Source organism: Myodes glareolus, chromosome 6 (assembly GCF_982192425.1).
Source record: "Myodes glareolus chromosome 6, mMyoGla1.1, whole genome shotgun sequence".
Classification (NCBI taxonomy): Eukaryota; Metazoa; Chordata; class Mammalia; order Rodentia; family Cricetidae; genus Myodes; species Myodes glareolus.
Window position 1 is genome coordinate 49,175,516 of NC_142031.1, and position 25,717 is coordinate 49,201,232.

The 25,717-nt window shown below is 42.3% G+C and overlaps 1 pseudogene; it reads left to right on the forward strand.

Moving 5' to 3' along the window:
• The first annotated feature begins 21,211 nt into the window (after positions 1–21,211).
• Positions 21,212–25,122, forward strand: LOC148121815 (leukotriene-B4 omega-hydroxylase 3-like; annotated as a pseudogene).
• Positions 25,123–25,717: the final 595 nt, after the last annotated feature.

Genomic DNA, 25,717 nt, shown 5'->3' on the forward strand with positions numbered 1-25,717 from the left:
GCTGGCCAGGAGGTTGTTACACATTCAGATGACAATCTGGCCATCACTGGCCTCATGCTGGCCCTCTCTGCAAGGACAACCTGCCCATCTGCCCCATCACTCCCAATCAGGCAGACAATGAGTGCTTCACCACCTGCTGTCTGGTGGCCTCTGTGCCTGGTTCTCAGGTGTCCGTCCTTGACCTGTGAAGCAAGGCTTTCAGGTGTACTTCCTCTGAGGTAATTCCAGACAGAACACTCAGTGTTGTGATATTTTCATATGGACACCTTGCCCTCCCTGAGTACCTTACCACACAACACACCTCGGTCCTGGTCCTGGGGTAGGGTGGGGTCTGTACAGTTCTGACCACTTCAATGTCGAGTCAGACCCAAAGCTGCCCAGCCGTCGGACTGAGACACCCGGCAGCACTACGGCATCCAACCAGATAGCCTTCCAGTCTGGATCCTGGCCTACCTCTGCTTTGGCTGTGCCTTAGGCCCTACCAACCTAGAAGGTAGTTATATCATCAACTATGTCCTCACCGTCAAAACCCAACCTACCCAATGCTTTTGAGACGGTGTCAAATTTACCTGGAGCCAGATCCACTGGAGCCTGGCCTCTCCCTGTTCTTCCTGGAGCCCCTCAACTTCACTGGGCTTTATAAAGTGTGGTGTCTTGATGCACTGCCTCTCAGGCACCAGTGGCTCAGTGACTGTCACTGTAGCTTATCTGATGCAAATGATGAACCTGTGTTTCGATGACACCAGCAAGAGGAAAAAACTGGCCTGGTCTCTCTCTCTCTCTCTCTCTCTCTCTCTCTCTCTGTGTGTGTGTGTGTGTGTGTTTCCTAGCCTGCCACCCCCCTCAAGAACTCACAGATGTCACCTGTGCCTAGAGAAGTGGGCTAAGGAGTGACTGAATGCCCTTGCTGGCCTGTGTGTCAGGACCCACAGCATGGCTGCTTGTGGTTGGACTTTTGGGAGTGGCTTCAGCTTTGCATACGTGAGCTGTGGAAATGAGCATTGGCCTCCGCTCTCAGACACATGGCTGGTGGGTCAGGGAGGCTCGTCTCTGGCCCAGGACATCCCATTCTGCTGATGGCATGGCCAGTCTGACTGCTTTAAAAGATGTATTATGGGCCTGAGTTTACTTCTTATTTTGGCTGGCAAATCCAAGCTCCTTGGAGGACCGAGAGTGTTCAAGATTTTCTTGATTTTTCTTGTTTATCAAAAAGTTATTTTTTTTTCAGGCTACATGCTACAGTGGATTGTATAAGTTTACCCCTTTCTTAACCTGAGAGGTGACAAGGGAGGTTCTTAGTTTCATTTCTTCTTTTTTCAAAAATCAGCCATCGGTGTGTTTTCTTCTCTTTAGTGGATTAAAAAAAAAAAACAAACCCTATGCTCTTGACCAAATGCAGTTTGAACACTTATCCATTTCCCGGCGGGTCATTCCTGAAGGTGATGGCTGCTGCTCTTCAGGCATCAGGATCCCTGGTCACATTGTTCCCTACATGTGGCCCAGCCTAGTTCAGTGCCACGTTTGCAAGGCCAACGTGTTAGGGTTAGGGTTAGGTGTGCATGGTGAACATTGGTGGGCTTTGCGTTGTTTGCTCACTCCTGAAAGTCCGGCAGACCTCTCTGAGTCGGAAGATGGTAACTCTGGCATGTCCTGCTGGGGGATGGTGATGCAGGGGAAGGCCAAGCAGTAGCATTAGCCATCTGGAATCAGCCCCTAGAGAGGCTAGGCCTGGGATCATTTTATAAATTTACCTGCCACTTCTGTCTTGATTTCTGTCTCTGGGAATGAAGGTCCCACAGTGCCTGAAGAAAGCTTACATGGTGGGGTGCAGCTTTGCGTTTCCAGCCCCTTCCCTCACCTTCACTGCCTTTGGTTTAGTTGCTACTTCCTGCCCCACCCCCTTTCTGATTTACACATGCCCTGGTCTGTGTTGCCCAAGCCTTCTGCCTGCAGGCTACTTATACTCATTGATGTGGGAGGTCCTTCTTCCTGTGTTGGATTTCTTGGTTAATGAATAAAGAAACTGCCTTGGCCTGTGATAGGGTAGAACTTAGGTAGGAGAGGAAGATGGAACTGAATGCTGGGAGAAAGATGGGCGGATTCAGAGAAGCCATGGAGCCACCACCAGAGAAGGATGCCAGAACTTTAGCTAGTAAGCCACTGCCACATGGCGGCGATACACAGATAAATGGAAAAGGGTTAAGTTAAGATGTAAGAGTTAGCCAATAAGAAGTTAGAGCTAATGGGCCAAGCAGTGTTTTAATTAATACAGTTTCTGTGGGATTATTTGGTTCTGGGCGGTCTGGAAGAACAAACAGCTCCCTGCAAAAACTCATTGCGACTGAAGAGCAGGTGGGACAAGGATGGGCCAGTGGAGGGAGTGGAAGACTGTGTCTGCCACTGTAGCACCCACAGAGCAAAGCGCCGGGTTCCACAATGCTCCCCCACTTTATTCCTTCTCCAGTCTCAGTTCTCACCAGGTGCCACTACGGCTGGAATGGAAAAGGGGAATGCTTGGGTCCCTGATGGAGCCATTATTGGCCGTGAATGAGGCCATAGAAATTGTGCCCCACATCTTACCTCCCAGGGGTGGTTTGGTGTCCAGGGATTCTTTAGACTAGCAGAATAAAACCTTGCCATAGTTGAGACAAAAGAAACAACCAAACAAGTCAGTCTTGGAAGCTGAATGTAAAAGTGAGGGTGGGGGACAAATGTGAGTCAAATAATCCCAAGCTAACTCCAAAAGAGTGTTCCAAGATTATTCTTTATTGTAAGGGAAAAATTCACAGAGCAGAAACAGGAGGTCCAACCTTCAAGATGTAAAGCACAGAGAAAAGAGAGAGAGCTGAGTGGGTAGGTGGTTTTCTCTGGGTACCCAAAAAGTCGCACCCCAACCTGGTCCGGCCTCTTAAAGGTCATTGGCTGAAGGAGGTTCCCCATCAAGTCTCTCTCTCCTCTTCTCTCCTTCCTTCCCCTCCCCTCTCTTTCCCGCCTCCTTCTTCTTCCTCTCCCTCTCTCTCTCTCTCTTTCTCTCTCTCTCTCTCTCTCGTAAAAATACCGGAAAGACATATCTGAGTATAAATAAACATATACCAGAAGGAAGCCAATTTTGCTTTATGATTTTATGAACGAAAATTTGCAATTCTATACACATGCATACACACACGCATGCATGTGCACACACATGCATCTGGAGCCAGCAAAAGGAATTTGTTTGTATTGGAAATAGTAATTGTCCTTTGTTTAACAAATGGAGTCAGAGAAAGAGCATAATTCACATTTTAAAAAGACTTGTTTATTTGATGTGTTGTTTATTTATGTGTCTGGAAGTGCAACCTGAAGGACCTATGTGGGTTCTGGGGAATTGAACTCAGGTCATCAGACCTTGCAGCAGGTGCTCTTACTTACTGAGACATCTTCCCAGGCCCTCATGTTCAACTTATCTTTAGATTTATGTTCTCATTTACAGTGTCATTATAATTTTGTTTCTGGGGGTTGGAATGCAGGATCTTGCAGAGTCTAAGCAGTACTTCCCTGCTGAGCTAGTCCCTCAGTTGACTCTAATTTCTTACTGTCTTTCCATGCCATTTATTCACTGAAAGATTGAAAAAATTATTCAGGTTTTATGTTGATTGTAAAACAGCTAGAATTTAGCCCAAATAATTTAGCTTACACCTCTCATGTATGATTCTAAATTAAAAATTTAATAATTATTTTTACTTTATGTGTATGGGTGTTTTACCTGCACATATGTCTGTGCATCACACATGTGCCTGTGGAGGTCAGAAGAGGGTATCAGATGCCCTAGAACTGTAAATACAGATGCTTAGTCACCATGTGGGTACTAGGAACAGTACCCAGGTCCTCTGCAAGAACAGCAAGTGCTTTCAATCCCTGAGTCAAGTCTTTAGCCCCTTGTGTGAAACTTTAAATGGGCATGAGAGCCATTGAAAACTCCACCCTTGAATATGTTGGGGATGATAATGACCCTTGATTTTAGTTTTCAGACCACAGTTACCCGCATCAGAACCTGAGGGGAGCATTGTCCACCACCCATAGGTGACGACTCAGTCACTAAGTGGAGTTTCTGTAGTAAAAGCAGGTCAGAGGCTTGCACAATTAATTTTCCTTCCTTTTGTGCAAACCAATAATCAAAGCAAGAAAGAAAAGAGAGGAAAGGGTGGATTTGGTTCATCTGATGCATATTGGGTACAAGCCATAGGTGCTCAGAGACCAGAACTCACTTTGGTTATAAATGGAAAAAGATTTTCTGGTCTTCTAGGTACTGGTGCAGATATTTTAGTTATAACTGTCAGCCAATGGCCTTCTAAGTGGCCAAACCCAGAGACTATCACACAGCTACAAAGAATTGGTCAGACTAGAAATCCTGAGCAGAGTCATAATGAATTGCATTGGAAAGATGGAGAAGGCCAGGAAGGAACTTTCCAGCCATATATTATTCCTTATTTACCCGTAAATTTGTGGGGCCGAGATATTATGTCCAGAATGGGGGTATATTTATATTCCCCCATCACAGCTGTTACTAATCAGATGTTTCAACAAGGATTATTACCTAATCAAAGTCTAGGCACGAATAATAAAGAAAAGATTGATCCTATCGTACCAGACAGTAGATCTCCTAGGGCAGGATTAGGGTATTTTAGGAGAGGTCACTGAAATACCTGCACTCCATGCAGACCCAATAGTATGGAAAAGTGGTGGACCTGTATGGGTGAATCAGTGGCCTCTAACACAAGAAAAATTACGAGCTGCCCAGCAGTTAGTGCAGGAACAGCTGGATGATGGGCACATTTTGCCATCTAATTCACCATGGAATTCTCAAATTTTTGTTATTAAAAAGAATTCAGGAAAGTGGAAATTGATTCAGGATTTAAGGGAGGTCAATGCAACCATGGGAGCATTACGGCCAGGGCTACCTTCTCCAAAGGACACCCATAAAATTATTTTAGACTTAAAAGATTGTTTTATACCATCCCTTTGACACCACAAGAGTGCCAAAGATTTGCTTTTAATATTCCCTCAGCTAATTCTAGAGAGCCAATGAAGAGATATCAATGAAATGTCTTACCTCAGGGCATGGCAAACAGTGTCACCTTATGCCAGAAGTTCATAGCTCAGGCTATACAAAGAGTTAGAGATCAATAGCCACATGTTCATATTATCCATTATATGGATGATATCCTGCTGGCTCATAGAGATGAGGATACTTTACTAGAGACGAATGGATTGTTACAACAAAGCCTAAGCCAAGTAGGGCTAATTATTGCTCCTGAGAAAGTATAGAGGCACCTACCTTTTCAATATTTAGGTCATATGTTATACCCGAAAGAAATTAAGCCTCAGAAAATAGAAATTAGGAAGGATGATTTAAAGACTCTCAATGACTTTCAAAGGTTTTTAGGAAATATATAATGGCTGAGGCCTTATCTAAGGTTTCCTACAGGAGACCTTGAGCTTCTAAGTGAAATCCTTAAAGGAGACAGTGATCCAAATTCCAGCAGGCAGCTTTCAGAAGCTGCCAGACAGATTCTCTCACAGACAGAGCAGGCTATACAAGACCAGCAGGTATGTTATATTGATTACAGCCAAACAAGGCAGACCCGTATTTTACCTTCAAAACTAGCTCCTACAGCAGTTTTATGGCAGAACAGACCACTTCTATGGCTGCACCTTCCTGTATCACCAGTTAAAGTATTAAATCCTTATTTTGAAGCAGTAGCATGTTTAGCACAAAAGAGCAGGATAGAATCTAGGAAATATTTTGGCAAGGAACCAGCTATAATTTATGTTCCTTACACTAAGCAGCAAATTAAGTGGTTATTCCAAAATAGTGATTCTTGGGCAATTGCGTTTGCTCAATTTCAAGGTCAGGTTGATAATCTTTTCCCAGCTGACCATTTACTGCAGTTTACACAACTGCATTCATTCATTTTTCCTAAAATGGTGGCAAAAGATCCCATAAAGGATGCTTTGTTAATTTTCACTGATGGCTCATCTAATGGGATGGCTGCATATGTGGTTAATGGTAAAGGACATGCCATGCAGACAGAACCATCTTCAGCTCAAATAACTGAGCTGTGAGCTGTAGCTTCAGTGTTTAAAAGTTTTGCAAATGAGGCTTTTAATCTATATACTGACAGCTGGTGTATTTATAATGCTTGGCAAATATTGGAAACCATCCCTTATATAGGGACTAGCAATAAACAAGATATTGTTCCAGCAGATTCAGGAGGCCATACAACTTAGAAAGTTACCATGTTTTGTGGGACATATCAGAGTGCATTCAAATCTTCCTGGCCCATTAACTGAAGGTAATGCTTTAGCTGATGAACTTACAAAATTAACTGCTCTATCTCAGATTGAACTTGCTCAGCAGTCACATGCTTTGCACCATCAAAACAGTTTAAGTTTAAGAAAGCAATTTAAATTGACCAGGGAAGCTGCTCGTCAAATTTTTAAGCAATGTGAGAGATGCCCACAATATTTACCCATACCTCATTTGTGAGTAAATCCCTGAGAACTGCTTCCTAACCATATATGGCAGATGGATGTTATTTACGTTACTGAATTTGGAAAACTGAGATATGTGCATGTGACAATTGATATGTATTCAGGATTCATGATGGCCACAGCACAAACCGGGGAAGCTGCTAAGCATGTAATAACTCATTGCTTGAAATGCTTTTCATGCATGGGAACCCCAAACGTAATAAAGGCGAACAATGGGTCCGGATATGTTAACAGAGCATTTCAAAGATTTTGTGCCAATGGAATATGTACATAAAACTGGTATTCCTTATAGTCCACAGGGGCAAGGAATTGTGGAGCATGCGCATAGATTTTTGAAAACACAACTTCAAAAGATAGAAGTGGGAGATTATGTCCTCAGACGCCACATAATGCCTTGAATCATGCACTGTTTATGCTAAATTCTTTAAATATGGATGCCCATGAGCGATCAGCAGTGTACAGATTGTGGCATAATAGTACAAAGACCTCCTTTTCTAAAGCAAGGTGGAGAGACCCTTGAACTGGAATATGGAGAGGGCCAGATCCCATATTAATTTGGCGTAGAGAATATGTCTGTGTTTTTTCCCAGGATGAAGAGCAAGCCAGATGGCTTCCAGAGTGACTGGTTCAGTGCATTCAGCAAAAGAATACCAGACCTGATGACATCATAGCTGATAATGGCCCAGCAGGAGAAACAAAATAAAAGGAGATGGAGGAGGAACCTGTGATCAGCTTTCCCAGCCCCCACAGAAAGGAACTGCCACTGCCTCCATACTGCACTGCAGGGTGCTATTCTGCCTCCAGAGATTCCAGACAAAGAGACCCTGCTGGGGTGACTATGATGACTACAACTTTCTGAAGTTTAAATCCTTCTCTTTGGAGCTGAGATGCAGACTAAACATTTGACTCTTTAAGTCTCTGGGACACAGAACTCATTTTGGTTAAAATATTCGACCTGAGAACAAAGATCTAAGCTTTTCCCTCAGGGAAAGAAAGACTCAAAATAAGAAATGACTGAAACCCCTCTTCAGTTAAGAAAGAAGGCAGCCTAAGGATTTAACGGCTGCTCAGAAACTGGAACTGGTATTTGATAACATCAATGTCATTGTACTCACAATGGTATTGACTTGATATTTGTAACTGCATAAAAGATGTTGAGAAAAGTTGGTGTTGACCAATAATGCTGAGAATAATAGTATCAACCTGATGATGTCTGTAACCGCTGAGAAAAGTTTGACACACCCTGTAAATGTTGGGAGTTAATGCATATGTTAAAGAATTTTAGATTTTGATACAATGTAAAAGATTTAAGAGGAGCTCTAAACTAGCAGAAGAAACATTTTCAACTCAGGCGATTTTCTTCTCCTTTAAAAAGGAGACTATAGCTTTTGGGAGCATGATTATTCATAAAGCATTATAATTTATCCTGACAAGACACAGAGCCCTAAAATATCTCTCTCCAATAATCTCTTTCCTTCACAGAGATCAGCAATCAATGATGGGTTTAAAGCCTCCTCTTTCTAAAAATCCTAAGACTAAAACTGGCAAAATATGCCTGATTATCCAACGATGAATAATTTTAGGTAAGGAGAGAGGTCTTTATCCAAGGAAGGCATGATCTTCTGTACTGTTGCAGAAGCACAGGTTTTTTTTTTATTTTAAAATTATTGAGAGAGTGAATTGTGGGTAATATTATACAGGCCACATATTTCTGCATTATATCAGCAGCCAGTCTCTCAAGTTACAATAGCAACAGAGATGCTCAAAGCATCTTCAGAAGGCTATCTCTGGAGCTCAGGAATTGCTGCTTCTTTCTTTGTAATTATGTAGATCTCCTGAGAAGAGGGGTCAGTTCCAAGCTGGCTACAGATGTGACTTTAGTCCTGCTACCCTGAAAACAGGATGCTAATGAACTTCCCCCTCAGTTTATTTTGGGGGATAAAAGGTGTTTGGATAATAAACCCCGGTGATCTTCAGGATTTGAGTGAACCCTGAGACTCCCTTCTGATATTGCTTTGCGAACTATGTCTCAATTATCCTGCACCACCACATCTGTCCAGAGAGGGAACATCTATGCTCCAAATACAATGGCATCCTCATATGTAAAAGAAACACTTCTAAAGCTTAAATCATACATTAAACCTCACATACTAATAGTGGGAGACTTCAACCTTCCACTCTCACCACTGGACAGGTCAGTCAGACAAAAATGAACAGAAAAATAAGGGAACTAACAGATGTTATGACTCAAATGGACTTAACAGACATCTATAGAATATTCCATCCAAACATAAAAGAATATACCTTCTTCTCAGTACCTCATGGAACCTTTCAAAAATTGAACACATACTCGGTAACAAAATAAACCTCAACAAACACAAAAAAATTGGAATAACCCCATGTTTTGTTCTTTAAAAAATAATAATGTTGGGGTGACCGTAGCCGCTAGTCCAGGTAGAGACGGCTAGAGTGGTGCAGGTTCCCTGTGGCGAGCAGCAGAGCTGGCAGAGCGCATCCTGGACAGGCTGGTACCAGCCATACGGCTGGGAGAGTAGGCGGGTGACTAGGTGGCAGATAAAAAGGCTTACAGTAAGCCTTTTTACTTAGTAAATAGTAAATAGACATGAGGCTAAACATAAAGGTAAACATTTATTACTTAATGAAGAGGGAGAGAAAGAAAGGCAGAAATAGAAAAAGAGAGAGAGGGGGGAAAACACGTGTGCACACGCTGAGAGAGAGAACAGAAGAAAGGAGTTAAGATGGTGATGGAGAGGTCAGAAGTGGCTGGGAGTGGGCATGGCTTGCCCTTAAAGGGACCAGACCAAAAGAATAACACCATGTATCTTATCAGATCACCCTGGCTTAAAACTAGAATTCAACAGCAATGATAATTCCAGAAAGCCCACAAAAACATGGAAATTAAGCCCGAATCATCAGTGGGTCAAAGAAGAAATAAAGAGAGAAATTAAACACTTCCTAAAATTCAATGAAAATGACAACACAACATAGCCAAATTTATTGGGACACAATGAAAGCAGTGTTAAGAGGAAAGTTCATAGCACTAAATGCCTACATAAAGAAGCTGGAAAAATCCCACACTAGTGAATTAACAGAACATTTGAAAACTTAAGAACAAAAAGAAGCAAACTCACCTAAGAGAACTAGACAGCAGGAAATAATTGAATTGAGAGCTGAAATCAACAGAATAGAAACAATACAAAAAAAATCAATGAGACAAAGAGTTGGTTCTTTGAGAAAATCAACAAAATAGACAAACCTTTATTCAAACTAACCAAAAGGCAGAGAAAGAATATCCAAATTAACAAAATCAGAAATGAAAAGGAGGACATAACAACAGACATGGAGGAAATACAGAGAATCATCAGGTCATATTTCGAAAACCTGTACTCCACAAAATTGGAAAACTTAAAGAAAATGGACAAATTTCTGGATAAATATTACTTACAAAAATTAAATCAAGTCCAGATAAGCAAACTGAACAGACTTATACTGTTGAAGAAATAGAAACAGTCATCAAAAGTCTCCCAACCAAAAAAAATCCCAGGACCAGATGGTTATAGCCCAGATTTCTACAAGATTTTCAAAGAAGAACTAACACCAGTACTCCTCAAATTGTTCCACACAATAGAAAGAGAAGGAACATTGCTGAACTCTTTTTATGAGGTTACAATTACCCTGATACCCAAACCACAAAAACACATTACTAAGAAAGAGAATTACAGACCAATCTCATGAACATTGTTGCAAAAATACTAAATAAAGTACTAGTAAATCAAATCCAAGAACACATCAAAACCATCATCATCCATCATGATCAAGTCGGCTTCATCCCAGAGATGCAAGGATGGTTCAATATATGAAAATCTGTCAACGTAATCTAACATATAAACAAACTGAAAAATAAAAACCACATGATCATCTCATTAGATGCCAAAAAAGCTTTTGACAAAATACATCATCCTTTCATGATAAAGATCTTGGAGAGAGCTGGGCTACAGGGAACATACCTAAACATAATAAAGGCAATATACGGCAAGCCAACAGCCAATATCAAAGTAAATAGAGAGAAACTCCCAGAAATCCCACTGAAATCAGGAACAAGACAAGGTTGTCCACTCACTCCATATCTATTCAATATAGTTCTTGAGGTCCTTGCTAGAGCAATAAAACACCAAAAGAAGATCAAGGGGACACAAAACGGAAAAGAAGAAGTCAAACTCTCACTGTTTGTTGATGATATGATAGTTTTCATAAGTGATCCCAAAAATTCTACCAAGGAACTTCTACAACTCAAAAACACTTTCAGTAATGTAGCAGGATACAAGATTAGCTCAAAAAAATCAGAAGCTCTCCTGCACACAGATGATAAATGGGTTGAGAAAGAATTCAGAGAAACATCATCCTTCACAATAGCCACAAATAGAATAAAATATCCCAGAGTAAGTCTAACCAAACAAGTGGAAGACTTGTATGACAAGAACTTTAATTATTTGAAGAAAGAAATTGAAGAAGACACCAGAAAGTGAAATGATCTCCTATGCTCTTGGGTAGGTAGAATTAACATAGTAAAAATGACAATCTTATCAAAAGCAATCTACAGATTCAATGCAATGCCCATCAAAATCCCAGCAAAATTTTTCACAGACCTTGAAAGGATGGTACTCAACTTCATACAGAAAAGCAAAAAGCCAAGGATAGTCAAAACAATCCTGTACAATAAAAGAACTTCTGGAGGCATCACAATCCCTGACTTCAAACTGTAATGCAGAGCTACCGTACTGAAAACAGGCTGGTATCATTGGGATAAGAACAGACAGGAGGACCCGGATATTAATTTATACACCTTCAAACACCTGATTTTTGACAAAGAAGCAAAAAATACCAAATGGAAAAAAGAAAGCACATTTAACAAGTGGTGCTGGCATAACTTGATATCAACATGTAGAAGAATAAAAATAGACCCATATCTATCACCATGCACAAAACTCAAGCCCAAATGGATCAAAGACCTCAACATAAAGTCAGCCACACTGAACCTTACAAAAGAGAAAGTAGGAAGTACACTTGAACGCATTGGCCCAGGAGACCACTTCCTATATTTAACCCCAGTAGCACAGACACTGAGAGAAACAATAAATGGAACCTCTTGAAACTGAAAAGATTCTGTAAAGCAAAGGATATGGCCAATAAGACAAAATGACAGCCTACAGAAAGGGAAAAGGTCTTCACTAACTCCAGATTAGACAGAGGTCTGATCTCCAAAATATACAAAGAACTCAAGAAATTGGTCATCAAAAAAACAAACAATCCAATAAAAATGGAGTACAGACCTAAACAGAGAACTCTGAACAGAGGAATCTAAAATGGCTGAAAGACACTTAAGCAAATGTTCAATATCCTTAGTCATCAGAGAAATGCAAATCAAAACAACTCTTGAGATTCTATCTTACACCTGTAAGAATAGCCAAGATCAAAAACACTGATGACAACTTATGCTGGAGAGGTTGTGGGGTAAAGGGAACACTCCTGCATTGCTGGTGGGAATGCAAGCTGGTACAGCCCCTTGTGGCAATTTCTCAGTAAATTAGGAAACAATCTTCCTCAAGACCCAGTAATATCACTTTGGGGTATATATCCAAAAGATGCTCAATTGTGCCATAAGGACACATGCTCAACTATGTTCATAGCAGCTTTGTTTGTCATAGCAAGAACCTGGAAACAACCTAAATGCCCCTTGACCAAAGAATGGATAAGGAAAATGTGGTACATTTACACAATGGAGTACTACACAGCAGAAAAAATAATGACATCTTGAATTTTGCAGGCAAATGTATGGAGCTATAAAGCATCATTTTGAGTGAGGTAACCCAGACACAGAAAGACAGTTATCACATGTACTCACTCATAGGTGGTTTTTAAACATAAAGCAAAGAAAATCAGCCCACAAATCACAATCCTGGAGAACTTAGACAACAATGAGGACCCCAAGAGGGACATACATGGATCTAATCTACATGGGAAGTAGAAAAAGATAAGATCTCCTGAGTAAATTGGGAGCATGGGGACCTTGGGAGAAGGTTGAAAGGGAGGGGAGAGGCAGAGAGAAGAGCAGAGAAAAATGTAGAGCTTAATAAAAATCAATAAAAAAATTGTCATTAACCCCCCCCAAATAGAGTTGTGGGACAAGCCTAAGCTATAGGCCAAACTTATTAATAGTAAGTCTTCTTTTATTTTTATTTTATTGTGTGTGTGTGTGTGTGAGAGAGAGTGCTGGCATCCCAGAGAAAAAGCTGTCTACAAATGGTGTTCAACATGGGGGCTTGAATATCCAAACATAGGGCCTGGGAAAGTTAGTAAAAGTTCTGGATAAGGAGCAGAAGCAGGACACAGCTTCTACTTCTCTAGTCTGTCAGGTAGGCTGATGCTCGGCAGCATACAGAGGGGTGGGTACCAGATGCTGCCTATGGGATGGAGGCAGACACCATTACCATGCTCAAGTGCCACGTACCAGTACCATGCACCAGTGCCATGCTCCAGTGCCATGCACCAATGCCATGTACCAGTGCCATGCTCCAGTGCCATGCACCAATGCCATGTACCGGTGCTATGCTCCAGTGCCATGTACCAGTGTTATGTTCCAGTGCCATATACTAAGTTGAGCTATATTGCAGTTGACATGGCAGTATAAGATTTGTCTCATGTGATCAGAGAGCATTTCAAATATTCAATAAAAAAATGATCTAGATGGAAAAACCCTCTAAACATATTACAGTGTGATGTGGGATTCCCCTCTGTATGCTGTGAATACCATTGGTTAATAAAGAAACTGTCTTGGCCTGGCAGGGCATAAAAGAGCTAAGCTGGAAAAACTAAACTGAATGCTGGGAGAAAATAGGCAGAGTCAAGGAGAAGCCATGTAACCACCAGAGGGGAAAGACACAAATTGCCAGCTGGAACCTTGCTGGTAAACCACGAGCTTCATAGTAAATTATAAAATAATAGAAATGGGTTAATTTAGTATATAAGAGCTTGCTAGGAATATGCTATAGTGATTGGACTAGCAGTGATTTAATTAATGCAGTTTCTGTGTGGTTATTTCAGGAGTCTGGGTGGCTGGGAAATGATCAAGCAGCCTCCTATAACAACAGTGTCTTTAAAAAAAGGTGAGTAGGCTTAAAAAAGAAAATGGGTATAGACATTCACAGAAAAAATAGCTTAAAATAATAAAATAAAGTCTTTAAAGAGAAAATAAAAAGAATAAGACATGTAAAGATGGAAAATACACAAAACCTGAATCCTATATGATGTCTTGTTGACTTCAATTTGTTTTATTGCTGATGGGAGAACAATAACTGCTGAGAGACATTGCATTGTTAAATTAAATTAAACCAACCTATGCATTTTAAAAATGTCTTAACTTCAAAATGGAAGTAAAATAATGTGTTGAAGAGGTTATGCCTTTGTTTCCATAGAAAATAAAACCTGTGGATTCATTCAAAGTTGATAGAGATCAGATTTGATCAGGAAAGATACTTGATAATCTTGACTGCAGACATAAAGAAATAAACTTAGAAAAACTGCAAGATAGGTGAAATATATTCTACCTGCTCAAACATAAAACAAAAAAATCATCTTTGACTGGCTTGTGTACAACATACAGAAGTTATATACTTGTTAATAGACCGATATATGTTACCTTTGAAAGTTTGTGTGCTTTCAGAGCAAAGGGACCAGACACCAATGAGAATGGGTGGCCCAGGTAATTCATCCTCTCAGAGTGCCTCAGTGCAGTTTTCTCAGAATTCTGCATCCAGAACAGTTTCAAGGCTTCTGGCTGAGATGGTCCAGCCTCACAGACTATTTTAGCCAGTACTACAGAAAAGCTTTCCCATTGCACAGAGACTGGACAAGAAATGTTATGACTAGCTCACCCAGGAGTTGATCATTACCCCAATTTTCTCAGAGTCCCTCAAAGATGCCATTGCCCCCAGCAACAGGAAACAATCTAGAGAACACAACACTCACATTCCCAAGAGGTGAGGTAGATGATTTTAGGTCACTTGATGAGTTATAAATGTTTATTATCATTTAGGGAGGTATGCACAAGTTGTTATTGGTCATGGTCAAGGAGAAAGCTAAACAAAGGAGATTATATTTAAGGGTCTCTTTTTTAAAGGGAAAAGGGGGGAGATATAATATAGAAATAGTAAGATAAAAGAATGAATTCTTGAATCTACTTTTGAACAACCACTAGTCTCAAATATTTTATATTAGTATGGATTTTTGTATATTGACACAAATTTAAGGTTATTTTTATTAAACTGTATCTATGTTTCTATTCTTGTTTAAGGTATTATCAACTCATTTTAATATGTAAGGTTTTAATCCTTAAAAACTATTTAAGATAGTAGAAAATACAGGTTAATAGTCACCTATAACAGTCAAATTAATGGTCACATTAGGTATGTTCTGAAGGTCATACAGTGACACATTTTAGGTAGATAGGTGATCTTCAAATACTTCAAAGATCTACAGAATATGGCACTTAAAAATGTAATGATAGCATAGTGATGTGGGATTTCCCTCTGTATGCTGTGATTACCATTAATGAATAAAGAAAACTGCTTTGTAACTATGGCAGGGCAAAACTTAGCTAGGTGAGAAAAATTAATTAAATTCTGGGAAAAAGAAGGGTGGAGTCAGAGAGAAGCCATGTAGACACACTAGAGACAGATGCTGGAACTTTACTCGATAAGCGCTGCCACATGGCAATACACAGATTAATGGAAATGGGTTAAATTAATATAAGAGTGAGCCAACAAGAAGCTAGAAGTAATGGGCCAAGCAGTGATTTAATTAATACAGTTTCTGTGTGATTATTTTGGGACTAAGCAGCTGGGAATGAAACAAACAAGCCTTCTTCAACAGCATAAGCTTTTCATGAGAGTGAGACATGTCTGCTCCTGGCAGAACAAATCTACTTCATAAAAAGGGCAATGGGCCTTGAAGAACTTCCATATAGATTTTGCTTTCTTTGTGGCAAAAGTTAGCCACATGCACAAGAAATTGCCCTTGCCTCAACTGTTGACAATATGCTATCCAATCTGGACAAGCAGGACACAAAAGAAATCAACTGCCAAACTCGGTCAAGATAAGGTATGACAGTCCTTCAAAATTCTTGCTTTACAGAAAAGTGGCTGCAGAGGAATGTTGGAGTGATTATCCAGGCAGTCAGATGTCTCTGTCATTTTTATAGCTTTGGAAGTAGCTTTCTCTACACTTCCTGTTTACTCAAGTAATATCTTATCCTTCTTGGATCTCTGATGGGGACTGAAGACTAGATAGCTATAGTTTTACTGTTTTCCTTGTTATCAACTTCAGAAAAAATCTTAATAAGACATGTAAAGTTTATAAGGTTGAGAGACATAAAAACTTAAGTTTCTTATCTAAAAAGATGTTCTAAGCTCTAAAAAGACATTTTTAGGATGGCAATACAAGTTAGGATTTAGATAATGGAGTATTTTTCTAAGTTTGCCAAATACAAATGGACTAGACATTATGAATGTAATTCTTTTCTGATAATCATTTTTATAGTATATAGTTCTACTGTTAGAGTTATGTGGACAGAAAGGGGGAAACGTTGAGGAATATTCCTTTACACTGTGTGAAGAGGTGTCATCGTGATTTAATAAGAATCTAAATGGCCAATAGCCGGGAATTCTGGGCAAAGTGATCTGGGAAGAAGAAAGGCAGAGTTGCCAGTGGAGGCAGAGGGAACAGACATGCAGGAGGAGAGGTAAAAGCCATGAGTCAGGTGGCAACATGTAGATGAATAGAAATGGGTTCATTTAAGTTATAAGAGCTAGTGGGAAAAGCCTAAGTTACAGGTCAAACTTTTATAATAAAAAATAAGTCTCCGTGTCATTTCTTTTGTAAACTGGCGATTCAAAGAAAAAAATCTGCCTACAAATACTTCTTCTAGAAACTTCTGAATCACAGACACAGCCAGAAGTCACATTGCGTCAGCTTCCTGAGTATCCCTAGCTCAGCCAAGTTGATTCAAGTGAACTGGAAGTAACTTCTTATTTTTTCTCAGATTCTCCAATCAGAGAAGGGCATGCGGAAAGTGACTAAGCTGGTAGGACCGTAGCTCCAGGACTTCATGATATGGATGACTCCATTGGTCCCCATTATCATTCTGTATCATCCTCGCCATTGCCAAATCTGTCTTCAGTGCCTCAGGTATCTATGTAAGCTGGTGGTGATGTGGCTGTGGGGTGGGGATCCTAAGAATTCTAGTCCCCATCCCATGCTCCTGTGTGGCCCCTGCAATAGAACAGTCTCTCTTTTTTCTCTACTCTCTTAGTTTCTCTCCATGAATCTTCAGTTTTTGGACATCCCTGGAGGTCCTTATGTCTTTCCTTGGCCTTGGAAACTCACGCTCTGTCTGTTTTCCCTCACAGCTGAGTGGAGAGGTGGGTTATCGACTAGGCTATGTTTAGAGGGTTCCCACTGGAGGAGTTGTTTGAGTCATGTGCAGGAATGTTGAGGGCAGGGGTAGGTGGCTCGGGGGGCATCAGAAGCAGCCAGGGCATAAGCCTGACATTAGTAGAGCCATCCCTAGGCCCAGAATAATGAGAAAACTTACAGCTCATGGAAGATCTGGGCTGCTATTTCTATGCCTTTGCCACCCAGTTCTGCTGGATTGATCTTTCTATCCTTTCTCTTGGCTGATCATTTTAAGTCCATTGATGTCTTGCTCACAAATCTCATCTAACACATCTCAATGTAGCATGATCTCCTCCTGCCCTTTCCTTTCCCTATTTGGGAAGTGTCTGAGTTCCACAGAAACATGGCTCTGACACTTGCAAAGCTCTCTCTGGCTGCCAAATTCTTTTTCAGTTGTGAAACTCAGTCTCATGTGGTCTAGAGACAGAGGGGAATCTGTAGACTGTAGAGACCATGGAGCTGGATCTCCAGTTACAGCTGGATCCATATCTCAAACCACATAGCTGGGGATCTGTTTTCTTCCAGGTTTCCTTTCCTCAGCACCACTGTTTATTCAAGGCCCGTCTTTCTTCATAGTAAAATAAATGCCAGAAGCTTAACCCTATGGGAGAACTCACTTTTCACCCAGAGTTCTCATGACTCACTAATTATTCTGGCCAGATTCACGAAGCAAATTCTTCATTTAGTTACCACAATTCTGCCCAATCTTGACAGGAACAATCTTTTCAATGCCATGGCTTGGGGAACACAAAGCAGTTGAATGGGGGAACTCAGGCCATCAATTTTTTAGTCCCATGTTTGCCATTGACCTTATGGAGGATGATGGGCAGATGTGCATCCTCCAGACTCAGTCTCTTTATCTGGAAGATGGGGTAGAGGAGAACCCAGGCTAATATGGTTTTGGATTCAAGTTGGGGATGATTTTTTTTATTGTGGTGACTGAGACTAGAATTGGTGTATAGTAGGGTTGTTGGGCAGGAACTCTGGAAGGATTCAGTATAGAGCATAGAGAAGTGCTGCATAGAATTCCCAGAATTTCCTGTGAGTGGGTGGGGCTATGGCCTGTGTTCTTTTCAATTTTCCAAGCCATCTTTACTAAACTCTTAGCTCTAGTTTGACACTGCACTGGCCTCTCCCCCACTTCTGAAATTTTTGTGCTCCTTCCAGTTGCTCATGTGCCCTAAGAGCAGGAAGACTGGACCATAACAGTTATGCCCCTGCCTCTGACACACACAGATGTTACCTATTTTTCCTTTGGTCATGTAACTTGTCTGGAACACATGTCTGTGATGTCTTCTGTGTGACCACACCTGCTATAAAGCAACATTTACTTGTACATGCAGGTCCCATTTATACCTGATATATTTTTTACTGGGGACCATATGATGGTCAAGCTTGTCTAAGCTGGCAACCTTGATGATTGAGGCATGTCAGGTGCTATTTGAGCATGTGTTTGGATTGTCTATTTACTCTTGTTGGTTTCTGTAGGAGAGAGCAGCTTGTTGGTTCCCGGCTAGCTTAGACCCGAAATGATCACATAGAAACTGTATTAATTAAACCATTGCTTGGTCCATTAGCTCTAGCTTCTTGTTGGCTAACTCTTATATTAACCCATTTCTATTAATCTGCATATTGCCATGTGGCTGTGGCTTACCTGGTAAAGTTTCCAGCGTCGATCTCCAGCAGTTTCATGGCTTCTCCCTGATTCTGCCCTTCTTTCTCCCAGAATTCAGTTTAGTTTTCCCTGCCTAGCTAAGTTCTGTCCTGCTATAGGTCCAAAGAAGTTTCTTTATTAACCAATGATATTTACAACATACAGAGGGAAATCCCACATCACCCCCCTTTTCTTTTTAAACGAAAAGGAAGGGTTTAACTTTAACATAGTAAAATTACATACAACAAAACAGGTATCAAACAAGAGTTATAGTTACAATATTTATATCTACTTTTTTATAATAACTAAGGAAAACTATAACTATAAATTTTTTAACTCCATTAAAGACTCCAAAAGTATATTATATTACCTAAGTTAACAAGAAGTGCATTGTAAGCAACCTCCAAAAATCCAGAACTGACAGAGACATCTCACTGTCTGGACAGTCATCCAAAGTTTCTGTGTACTGCTGGGGCATCCATCTTTAGCCTACTGGCCCATATATATCTGGCAGACTCTTTAATGAAGCAGGAAATTTCAACGACAGTTCAGCTTATATTGGCAGGTTGTCAGTCACTTCTTTTGTGTCCTGTAGAATGTCTGGCAGACTCTTTTATGAAGCAGGAACCTGAAGGATTGTCTCACCTTTAGACAAGTTTAGCAGTCATTTTTCTGTGGGTCCTGTATGTCCAGTTCATCAAGTAGTTCAGGCAAGATCAGTTTCTTGCCCAAATGGCTAACCTTCCTTTTTATTTAAGCAGAAAAGGGGAGGTGATGTGGGAGTCCCCTCTGTGTGCTGTGATTACCATTAATAAATAAAGAAAACTGCTTTAGACCTATAGCAAGGCAGAACTTAGGTAGGCAGGGAAAACTATGGTGAATGTTGGGAGGAAGAAGGGTGGGGTCAGAGAGAAGCCATGGAGCCACCGCCAGAATCAGATATACCAAAACTTTGATGGTAAGCCACTGCCATGTGGTGATACACAGATCAATAGAAATGGGTTAAATTAATATGTAAGAATTAGCCAATAAGAAGCTAAAGTTAATGGGTCAAGCAATGATTTAATTAATACAGTTTCTGTGTGATTATTTCAGGTGTAAGCTAGCTGAGTGGCTGGGAACTAACTAGCAGCCTCCCACTACAGGTTTCTATTGTGGTTTGTCTAAATTGTGGGACCCAGGATCCCTCTGAGAAGTGATAGACTTTTTCTGAGTATTGTTCAGGAAAGAAATTTAGGTAAATCTAGGTGACACCAGTGACCCAGTCTGGTCATATTAGGGCCACATATGACATGCTGATGGACTTTTTTGGAGACAAGGTCTTGCTACTTAGTCCAGGCAATTCTTAAGCTCATGGTTCTTCTGTTGCAGCTTCCCTATTACAGATTACAGATGTTGACCCTTACAACAAACCAATGAGATTCCTTTCAAATACTATCAGAGGCCTGTCCTTGGAGTACTGTTAAGTTCTTTCAGACTGTAGTGAAGGGTTCAACAGATCCATTGTATCTGGCATGAATTCCGGATGGTGGCATCTAAGCTTTGAAGTAGCCTTTTGTAGATTGTCATTGATTGTTATTTGAGTTGTTCTTCCTGAAGGATTCACAGGCTTTGCATAGCTTAGCCTGAGACAAACCTGGTAAACCAGACAGCTGAGAATTACTTAGTTAAGTAAAGATTCCTTCAGACAACTCCTAGAACAGATAAGAGGCTTTGGCATGCAGAAATTGACTAACTAAAAGGACTTTTTGTGTGACAATAAGGAGGCTTTTGTGAAGCCTCCAGGTAATCAGTCCCACTGAGGTTGATAACCTGGCTGCTGCTAAGTTGTGAAATGTGCTGGACTCTCTTTCCTCCTCTGACCCACACAGAACACCAAAAGTGAGATCATCTCTGGTATATGTCACAGCATGTGGTGCCCTGGCAAGGCAGGAAATGTGTTTTAAGGCTGGGTCAGGTCACGCTAGCTCTTGTGTGATCATGTCTATTTTAGGATATGTTGGAGATTATTAGGGTAGTCAGAGGAGGCGTAGGTCTTTGTAAGTCTATAAAGTGTTGCTATTGGCTCATATATAGCAACATATATTGGTCTATGTGGAAGTCATATGAAGGATCCTACTTGTTGTTGCTAGCTTGTCTGCCCATCCTCCATTTTTCTCCCCTTTGATGCTTACTCTGTTCTTAGCTCCCTTTCAGCTATTCTGGAATTTGAGGGGAAGTGCAGACCCAGGACTGGTAGACCCTATCCACTCCCACAATATCATTATACTCTCTATGTCCCCTGATTGTTCTTGTTCATGCCAGCTGCGGTTGCACTGCGGTTGTATATTCTTCTACAGATTCCTAAAATCTTAACTCGGTGAGTGTCTGGAGGCGAAGGGAAAAGGACACCTCTGGAGGTCAGGGAAGGCACCGTCCTTTCTCACATCTTTGGCTACCTCACCAGGAGATGGGCTCTTGGTGAGCACTGGTGAAAAATGGAGCCGCCACTGGCACATGTTGACACCTGCCTTTCATTTCAATATCCTGAAGCCCTATGTGAAGATTTTCAATAACAGCACCAACATCATGCATGTGAGTCCCTGGAATTCAGGGTGACAATGTCTGCTTTCATATAAAATAACTATTTGTGTGATTACAATGGAGGATGGGTAAGAAGGCTGGTTCTGTGGGGGTACAGGTGGTTGAGAGTAGGTGGGGGAACCAAGGACTAAGACCAAACATTGGCCATGTCCCTTTGTCTGGCTAGGCAAAATGGCAGCGCTTGATCTCTGAAGGTAGCACCCGCCTGAATATGTTTGACCACATCAGTCTCGTGACCATGGACTCTGCAGAAATGCGTCTTCGGCCTTCACAGAAGCTGTCAGGAGTGAGTCCCTAATCTGGATGTGGGAACTTGGGTCATGGAAGCAAAGGAGGAAGGGCAAGGCAGAGTGGTTAGAAAGTCTTCCTGCAGGAGGTGGATCAACAATGTCAGTAAAGCACCCGGGAGGAGCAGAGGGGAGAGAGTGGTCTTTCCTCAAAGCAGATAAAGACTAGAGATCAGCAGAGCTGATGGTGACAAAGAGATGTGGTGTAGGAGTCTGTGACGTGGTGTCTGGAGCCCTTGGAACTGATGTAGTTTGGGCTCTTGTCTTATTTCCAGGATGAAAATGGAAAGGAGCTGCCAGATGAGGACATCAGAGTGGAAGCTGACACCTTTATGTTTGAGGGTTAGGGTCCAAGTGTGAGGTTAGAGCAGGCACTGTATCCTTGGAAGATGTTAAGGGGGAACAGCTTTATTCCTGCGTTTGATCACCCTTCTTGAGGTTTATAACCATGTGTGTGCTATCCACTTGGTGGTGCTGAAACAGCTCATAGACCCAAGCCTGCCCAACTGCCCTTCAGGCCATGACACCTGCCAGTGGGCTCTCCCGAACCCTGTATAACTTGGTGAGGCACCCAGAATACCAAGAGTGCTGCCGGCAGGAGGTGCAGGAGCTGCTGAGGATGCCCAGGAGATGATCCTGAGGAGATGGAACAGTGAGCTCTGGTTCTTGTGGTTTCTTCTGTAGATCTCCTGGGCTCTGTTCCCTGGGTGGGGAAGAGTTCTTTTTGCTAATTCTTCCATTATTGTTCAGTACGCACAGGAGCTGAGTTCAGAAGGGGATACTCAGCTTGGCCAGCAAGAGAAGGGTTGAGGCTTATGAGAAGGAAAGATTTGTGTTGCTGAGGGAGCAGTAACAATATGTGCATGTGTTCAAGAAATGTACTGCCCCTACAATTCTTTCCCCAGTAGCATCTTTTCCTTCCCTAAGTGCTTGCTCTTCTCATGCACCTTAGTCTCTACTGCACTGCCAGATCCAGGGACTCACAGGGACACCTTGCTGGTGGTCTATGTGCTGTTCAGTGCTCCTGGGTCATCCATTCATCATTGTCCATTCATTCATTAAACCCTGTCAATGGTCATCTCACCTCAGTTTTGTACCTGGCCCCATCTGGGTTGCAGAGACCCAAAATGACTCAAGCCAAGACTCTGCCTGACAGAAGCTCTCAAATGGGTGGGAGAATCCTCACTCAGGACACTTGGCCAATTCTTTGCCTTTTTAGATTACTGTATTTTATCTTATACATAATATTGTATTCCCTGCTTGTATGCATATCATGTGCATGTCTACATGTGTTTACAGAGGTCAGATGATAAGGTCAGATCCCTTGGAGATGGAGTTATGGATGGTTGTTGTAGGAGCCAGCCATGATAAGCTAAATATGAACAGATCACCCAAAGGAAGTTCTTTACTTCCAACCATTATCACCTGTCAGAGTAGGACTCAGCCATCCATAAGTTTAATGGAGCCTGAGTCTCAATAATTTACCCTGAGGCAATACCTGATTGTAGGAAGGACCATAAACTGAGATTACCTGAGTACCAACCAAGAACAGACCATCCAAAGAAAATGCCTAATGTTCTAACCACTGTAGATAGGACCACCTGCCAGCACACACTCACCAGGACACCCCTAGACAAATGTCAGCCAATCAGGGGTCCTGAACCTCAGAAACCCCTCACCCCCACCTTTACTACTATAAAAACCCAACTCTAACTGAGCTCAGAGCTCTCCGATTATTCCAATACGTTGACATGCAGAGAGACCGAGTTTGCAAACTTGCATAAAATAAGGACTCTTTGCTTTTACATATGGGACTTGGTCTCCTTGTTGGATTTTGGGGGACTTCGTGGATTTAGGCATAACAGTTGTGAGCCACTATGTGAGTGCTGGGAACCAAACCTAGGTCAGCTGCAAGAGCAGCAAGTGTTCTCAACTGTTGAGTCATCCCTATAGCCTGCTTCTCTGCTTTTCTAATTCTTACATATTTGATACTTCTGGGCATTGTATTAAGATGGTTAAATGACCCAGAGTCAGCAGAGGACACATAAAGACCAAGTTCTTCGTACCCAGAGAGTCAAAGATAGGAATGGGAGACAAAGGAGAGAGGAGAAAAGGGGAAAAGGAGAAGGCGAAGGGGTATTTATCTCAGAGGAACAAAGAACTACGTCTGGATAGAGAGGAGACAGATGTGCCCCAAAGGCAAATGGCAGTTTATAAAGGGAAAATGGAGGGAGGGCATTAGGATAAAGTGGTCTGTTTTGATTGGGTGTTGTTAATTAGGTGAAACAAAGGGGGCTTTTGATTGCTGGACTTCAATACTTTGATAACTAGACCTTGGTGGTCAACCTGGGGAGGAGGAAGTGGTCAAATAAGGGAATAGACATTGGTGGCTAGCTTTAGTAAGGAGCAGGTGAGTCAAAGGTTGAGAATAGGGTTTGCTGATCCATGTGGGCTGGCAGCCTCTGTTTTGCTCATGGTTAATTGTGTGGTGGTTCCTCAGGGACGACCTGAACCAGCTGCCCTTTCTGACCATGTGCATCAAGGAGAGTTTGCGGATGCATCCTCCGGTCCCTGTCATCTCCCGCCGCTGCACTCAGGACATTGTGTTCCCATATGGCTGGGTTATCCACGGGACAGGAAAGGAGGGTCCTGGGTAGGAAGGCTGACCACCAGGCAATAGAGTCCTATGGGTACACTCCCTTTCCTCCCCCAGGTGTCACCTGCCTCATCAGCATCTTTGGGATTCATCACAACCCATCTGTGTGGCCAGACCCTGAGGTGCTGCCTGTCTTAGTATTTATTCTCCTATATTATGGGGTGATGGTTCTAGGAGAAGGGGCTTTGACGCGGGGAATCAGACGTCACCTTCCCCCAGCACTGGCAGAACTCTATCCTTGGCTATGCTGGGAGATATCACTTATGCACCATGGCTTTGTGTCTTCTGCCAGGTCTATGACCTATTCCGCTTTGACCTAGAGAACCGATCTCCTCTGGCTTTTATTCCCTTCTCCGTGGGGCCCAGGAGAGGCCAGAGGGTTTAGGGTGAAGGGGCGGAGTGGATAGGAACAGTGGGGAGTTGAGATGGTTGGTTCTGGGCCTCTTTACTATTTCCCACTCAAGATTTAAGGTCTGCAGAACCTGGGGTTGGAAGGAGAAGGGTGGTAGCTCTTTGCTTGGAGCCCCCGCCCTAACCCGAATTGGGAGCTAAGACTGAGACAGGCAGGTTCCACGGATGGAGATGCCCAAGAGAGGTCCTAGGCCCGACACCGTCCCTCCTGTTCCTCCTGTTGACCTGGCACAGAGGAAACCTGCTCAGGTTGAGTCCTACGGTGCCAGCCTGGGTTCTGGCACAGTCAAGAATCCCTATTCTGCCTTCCCGTAGGAACTGTATAGGACAGACTTTCACCATGAGCGAGATGAAGGTGGTGCTGGCACTCACACTGCTGTGCTTCCGCCTCCTACCTAAGCTGATCATGCGCGCTCCTGCGCACGGAAGGCGGGCTGAAGCTGCAGGTGGAGCCACTGAGCAGGGCATGAAGTGACCCCACACCTGACCTGGGACCCCTTTACCCACCTGCCTGCTTATCGGGATCCTAGAATAAACAACTGTAGCCTGTTCTACTCACTGAAAGCCTGCAGGAAGTTCTAGGGTTTCATGAGTTGGGAGGAGGAGGCAGACTGATGCCTAAGACTCCTGATTTCTTTGACAGGCCACAGGCCCTATGGTGATAATGACTTCTCCTCCACCCAAGCTGTACGTATTCTCTGGGCAATAGGGAACCAAGGATTGGTGTGTGAGCAGGAGAGAGATCAGGGTGAAGGGCAAGATGGAGGCTCTGATTCTCGGAGGCAAACCCTTAGCTATATTGTATCTCCACCTTTGGATGTCTATTTTAATCCCAAATGCCCACCTTTTCTCACCTTGGGATTCTTCACTGTGTCAAGGGTTTATAAATTTATTAAGCCTAACAAGCCAGGCCTTTTTTTGTTGTTGTTGTTTCACCAGGCAGCCTCAGACTATGGTGTTAAAGGAACCTTGCGTCTGCCTTCCAAACAGTTGTGGGACTACAGCCAATGGGTCACTACACCGGGTAATCCTGGCTGTTCTGTGGCATTTCTGATCACTGTGGGA